At 39.9% G+C, this 6,201-nt stretch overlaps 1 long non-coding RNA gene across 2 annotated transcripts; it reads left to right on the top strand.

Moving 5' to 3' along the window:
- The first annotated feature begins 1,617 nt into the window (after positions 1 to 1,617).
- On the top strand, positions 1,618 to 4,706 carry LOC118602900. 2 transcript variants are annotated; one of them, XR_004950968.1, is made up of 2 exons: positions 1,618 to 2,012; positions 4,186 to 4,706. It is a non-coding gene; the product is annotated as an uncharacterized LOC118602900 (long non-coding RNA). The 2 variants fall into 2 exon arrangements; XR_004950967.1 differs by lacking the exon at positions 1,618 to 2,012 and adding an exon at positions 2,044 to 2,568.
- Positions 4,707 to 6,201: the final 1,495 nt, after the last annotated feature.

The following is a 6,201-nucleotide window of genomic DNA, read 5'->3' as shown; positions in this document are numbered from 1 at the left end:
AAAATACTAAGCTAATAATAACTAGATACTTCCTATGTGCCAAGCACCACGCCAAATGCTTTATATTCATTGTCACATTTAATCTTGCCAAGAACACTGAGAAACAGGTGAACGGGCACATTCTTTCCCTCTGCCTCCTCAAAGCACTGCTCGGAATTTCCCATGGGAAGCCCCGCCGCCTCGCCGTCTTCCCCCATGCAGCTCTGTGGCACTGGCCTCGGCCTCAGCTCTAGAAGTAGATCTTGCCTGGCTTCATCAGCCCGTGTATATGTCCCCTGTCCCCCACCAGAGTGATTAGTTCGGGGACAGACAAGACCTGAGCAGCACGGTCAGAAGAAGCCTCAAGAATTTCCCAGAGATGTACAGATATGGTCTCTCTCTTCTCTGTAGTGCTTGAACGCAGAGCGTGTGGCCCCACTATGTGCTGCCAGACATTCTGGACACATAAGAGGATATAATTCCAAGATAAGAGCCAATGCTGAAGAAGTAGAGTTGAGAAATAAAGAGTGAGAAATCTAGGGACTTACTAAATCAAGACTCAGCCTGAAGCTACATTTACTTACTCCTGGTATTTATTGTTTAAATGACTGATTTGAATTTTTCAAGTTCTGAAAGTTTTCAAGTTTGAATGCTTTCAATTTTCAAATTTTTCAATTTGTGAATTTTCCAAAAGCATCCTTATCAGTGTAAGCAGGTGCTATATTAGTATCCAATTTTGCACATTAGGAAACTGAGGCTCATAGGGCTAAGTGACTGGCCCTAGGTCCCACAGCAAGCACATAACAATGGAAACATCATCTGAATCCAGTTCCATCTGGGTTAAAAAGCCTGAGCTTTTTAAGCACTAGACTTTGCTACCACAAGGCAGCAGAAACTGAAAATACCTCGAAAGTAAAAATGTTAATAAAATGCAACTTTTTTCATTTTGGGAGTAGATTTAGAATCGTCACCTCACACCCCAATGGAAATGGGCTTTGTTAGCACTTTCAGGACAAGAAACCTACCCATTACTTTCTTCTTAGTTGCCTTTTAAACAGTGATCATCAAACGCTGGGCAGCTCCCACTCCAGTCTCCTGGTAAGTGTTCCAAACAGGTGGCACCCAACCTGGACCCCTCACTCTCAGGCTGTTCCCACCTTCTTATTCACTAAGAACTGGAAACTAAGAAATCTAATTTCTAACCTAGTTCTTCACTTACTAGTTATGAGACCTTGAACAAGTCATGTACTATTTCCGACCTTTCTGCTCATTTTTTATACAAAATAATGAGATGAGATCATCTTGACTGGATGTAAGAATCAGGATACCATTTAGGAAAATTTCAAGTTCTGAAAACATTCAGGAAGTAGTAGTGACTTAGATTTTTCCTCACATGGTGAATGGATGGATTCCTCCAAAAACTGAGGTAGCCTCGTGGTAGTATTTTAAATACATATTTCTGTCTTATTATTTTCTAAACTTTCTACATTGACTATGCATTACTTTTACAGAAACATAATTTTCTGATGAGTAAGGAAATCAATGAAAAATGACAGTCCAGGCAAAGCTAAATTCAGCTTTGGGATATTCAGCACCAAAAGGAGATTCTTTTGGTCTAGACACGGTCATTTGTGGTAGGCTGAAGAATGATACACACCCCCAAATATGCCCAGGTCCTCGATTCTTGGTACTTTAAATGTTACCTTATATGGCAAACAGAAGTTTGCTGAAGTGACTAAGGATCTGGACAGGGAGAGATTTTCCTGCATTATCTAGACTGGCCCAAAATAATCCCAAGAGCCCTTATAAGAGGGACACAGGAGTCAAAGTTAGAGAAAAAGATAATGTGCTGATGGAAGCAGAGGTTGGAGTAATAGTCTTGGAAGACGGAGGAAGAGGTCACAAGTCAAGGAATGTAAGAGGCTATCGGAAGCTGAAAAAGGCTTAAAAACACATTCTCCTTCTCAGAAGTCTCCAGAAAGAACCTCCTTGTGCTCAGTGAAACTGATTTTGGCCTTCTGACTTCCAGTACAGTGAGAGTAAATTTTATTTTAAAATAAATTCTTACTTTATTTTAAAATATATGTTTATTTTTAAACTAATGTTATTTAAGCCACCATGTTTGTGGTGATTTGTTATGGCTGCCATAGAAAACGAACACATCATTCTAGAAAAAAAGACGAACTGAAGATTTACTGTTTTCCAAATTCAGTAAAGAAGTCTGAGATCTTTGTTTATATAAGGGATGAAATGGGGATAAAGATGGACAGTTTTCCTTCTCTTAGCAAAGTGACATGAGGAGGAAATGGGCCAAAGTGAATCCAGAGAAATCTTGATTAGATATAAAAAGGAATTTGCTACCAGTCAGAGTTGGTAAGAGCTAGAATGCATTTCCAACGGTGATTGTGCAGAAATCCCTTAATTGGCTTCCTGAAGAAGAGTTCTGGCAACAATTAGACATGAATTTAATTAGATTTGCTGAAAAGCAAAATGATGCCCTTGGACACACTGTGAAGTCAGAAGAGGCTACAAGCACTGGACGTCTGTTTTGGAGGGCTGGGGAGCCAGGGGAGCCTGCGGTTTGAATTGGTGAGTTTCTAGCACAGGCATGGAATTCAGGGGGTGGAATAGAGCCAACCTGGCTGGCTTCTGCATGTGGACAGAAGCATCAGCTATGAGTAAATGAATGACCCACCAGGATCAAGGGGACTTTAAGATGGTTTGGACGGACAACCGTCTATGTGTTAAGATCAAGCAGTCCAGTGTGAGACCAGAAATAGTTTCATAATCAAGAGCATAAACTTCCAGCTCAGACCATCCTGAATCTGAATCTCAATTCTGTCACTTACTGTGACCTTAAGCAAGTTAACATCCACGACCTTCGATTTCTTCCCCAGCAAATACTAAGTGTTTATCCTATTAGGCTACTGTGAGAATTAAATGATATATCACACATAAAGTAGAATGCTTAGAAAATAGTAAGCATTCATTAAAGAAATAGTTATTATTTCTAGCAGTGCAGTCAGGCCTAGCTGTGACTTAGAGTAAGGTAATCAGACAAGAGTTGAAGGAGTGGAACATTGAAGACCCAGAGAAACGGAGAAATTCCAAAAGCAGAGAACGAGGAAGCACACAGGTGAGCAGTGACAAACCTGCAGCATTGATATTCAAAGCACTGGAGTCCTGTAAGGACCAGCATTTGGGGCACTTTACGACACCCTTGCCTTGGAAGGACAAGGTAGGGATCTACACACAAGTTGCTGAAGATAGTAAGTAGACCCAGTGCATAACTGAGGCTGTTCTGAGGGCTTCCTAGGGTTTCTCATTCTGCCTTGAACGCCTTACCAGGGATGGCAAATGCCTGATTTTTATGCCATCATTTCTTCTCCTCCGATATTCATTCCTTTAACAAGTATTTATGTGCTATGTGCAGGACACGTCTAGGTGCTGGGACCTAGCAGTAAATGAAATAGACATCAACCAATCCCTGCCCTAATAGATTCTATAATCTAATACTCATGGCAAACATCACTAATCAATGAATGGTAAACTTTCCTACTGAGCTCCAAAGCCTCTTCAAGTCCTTCTCAATGCAATTCAGTTCTCCAAAGAGCCACTGCCAATCAATTAGAGTTGGTACTTAAGAAGAAAACTCACTTGCATTACTGCTTTGAGCTTCTGTGATTGCTGAATAGACATATTGATCCATTCACAGGAGTATGTCATTATTTGCCTCACAGTCTAGTGCTAACAGGGAAATCAGACACCAAAAGTAGCAACAGCCAGTGTCAACATTTAGAATCTGATGAAATGATTGTTTTGTCTACTAGCACTGAAATGGTCTTGCATATTTCAGTGAAGCATCCAGTTATTACACTGATCTAGGTTAAAATGATAGAGGTTACATGTCATAATCTCAATTTCATTTATTATATTGATGATTTTCTCTCGTTTTATAGCTCTAAACCCAGCCTTTACCCATTATTTCTTCTTCTCCCCAAATACACTCTCACACACACACATACACACGCACGCGCGAAAACTTTCTGCTGGTTTGCTATACAAATGACAAGTCCAGCCTACCTCTTGAAATACAGCTAGCCTCTGCTTCAGAAGCCACTTTCAGCCTTGAGAACATTTTCTAAAGAGCTAAAATTCTAGAAATAAAGCTCACATTTGCAGCATCTCATCTTTTTCAATTCTCAGCTCTGCTGGATCCTGGTTTCAGGATGTACCCTTGAGAACTTCCGAATGAACCCATGCCACCAGCTCAAGTAGAATGTCAAGGAGAAAGCCAGGAGAGCAAAGGCCACCTCGGTGCAAGCAACTCTCTCTGACCTAAACAACCAGCTCCTCACACACCCCCAGTTCACCCACAGAGCAGCCAGAAAAAGGTTTGTAGCCAGGCTGGGCAGGCCCCTCTTTGCTTTTCATTGCCTGCGGCCCATCTCCTTGTAGTTAAATGGTGTCTGTTCTTCCCTGCTCTTTGTTAGTCCTGCAAAGAAACACCCGAGGCACTTTTTTTTTAAATGCAGATTCTTGGATCTCCTCTCAGGTTTTATGATACAAATATCTGGAGAAGGAGGCTTGTGAACCGGTGTTTATTTTTAGTCCCCTAAATTGATTTTCGATGTCGAGGTTGAGAACTGCTGTAATCACACCCTTGCTGGTCCTGTTTGAGACGCAGGCATTATAAACAGAAAATAAAATCTCGGAACAACGCTAAACCAGATCTCCTCTTTGCTGATTATCTTACTATTTTCTACTAAGGACCATTTATACTCTTAAAAATTATTGAGGACAACAAAGAGTTTTTTTTATACAGGTTATATCTATGGATGTTCAACATATTAGTAATAAAAATGGAGAAACTTTAAAATAGTTAATAAAGTCTTTACCTGTTAACATAAATATTTTTATAAAAAATTACTTTACAGAATCAAAAAAAATGGTGAGAAGAGTGGCATTTGACATTTTTATAAATCTTTAATTTACATGGTTTAACAGAAGAAAGAAAAAGAAAGCTGGGATCTCGTATTTGCTTTTGCATTTAATCTGTTGCTTTATCACACATTATGTTGTCTCCAGAAAATTCCACCACTCATGAGAGCATGAGAACGAGAAAAACAACATCTTAGTATTCCTAGGAAAATGATTGTGAACTTACAGAGAACCCTTTGAAAAGGTCTTCAAGGTCCCCAAGTGATCTCCTGACCATACGTACTCTGAGGACTCCTGTTCTAGTCCATCCCTCATCCTGCCTTCCCTCTGCCTGCATATACATGCTCACTTCTCTGATTTCACTGTTTGTATATTTTGATGCCTTTTTTATTTCTACAAATGTTCCGCTCGTTTCCCTAATCTCACGTGTGAGTGTGTGTGTGTGTGTGTGTGTGCACGTGTACACATGCGCACATGTAAAAATCATTAGCTTTAAGAATCAGAAATCCTCTCAAGCCAGGTTACACCAAGGGAGACTTACGGGAAAGATACAAGGCTCTCTCTCAAAACTTCACATGGGAGGCCCAGTTGGGATCATAAGCCAGAGCTGTTGGTACTTTGGGTGTCCCGTGCAGGCTGTGTGGTTTCACACAGAACAAGATGTGTGTGATGAAAAGATAATGGGCATCCCCAGGACAGACTGCCAGTGCTGTTCAGTAGAAATATAATGTGAGCCAGGTATAGAACTTAGAAATTTTTAATGCTCACTTTTAAAAAGTACAAATAAACTAGTGAAATTAATTTTAGCATATTTTAATCCAAAATATTTCAACATGTAATCAGTATAAAAGGACAATTGTGAGAAATTTTTACATCCCATTTTCACTAAAGTCTTCGAAATCAGTGCATATAAGATATATGTTAACTGGTACACTAAATTTTTATCAGAAATACTTGATCTGTATCTAGAATTCATAAAATTTATAGCTGAGAAAGCAAATACGTGTATCCAGTTGTTCCAAATGTACTTAGTACTTGTCCAATAGCTGAATCAAAAGTCAAGTTTTAAATTTTAATTAATTATAATTAAATTAAATTAAATCAGGTTAAAAATTCAGTTCTTTGACTGCATTAGCCACATTTCAAGTGCTCAGGAGCGACGAGTGACTAGAGGCTACATTTCGGGCACGGCAGGTCTAGACCGAGCCAGAATCTGCTCTCTTGTACTCCCAGCGTCTCTCACAGCACCCACAGCACCAACAGAGAACTGCCTACCAGGGT

This window comes from Rousettus aegyptiacus, unplaced genomic scaffold, assembly GCF_014176215.1.
Source record: "Rousettus aegyptiacus isolate mRouAeg1 unplaced genomic scaffold, mRouAeg1.p scaffold_m13_p_5, whole genome shotgun sequence".
Taxonomy (NCBI): Eukaryota; Metazoa; Chordata; class Mammalia; order Chiroptera; family Pteropodidae; genus Rousettus; species Rousettus aegyptiacus.
The sequence above is the reverse complement of the archived record's forward strand: the minus strand, read 5'-3'. Positions and strand labels throughout refer to the sequence as shown.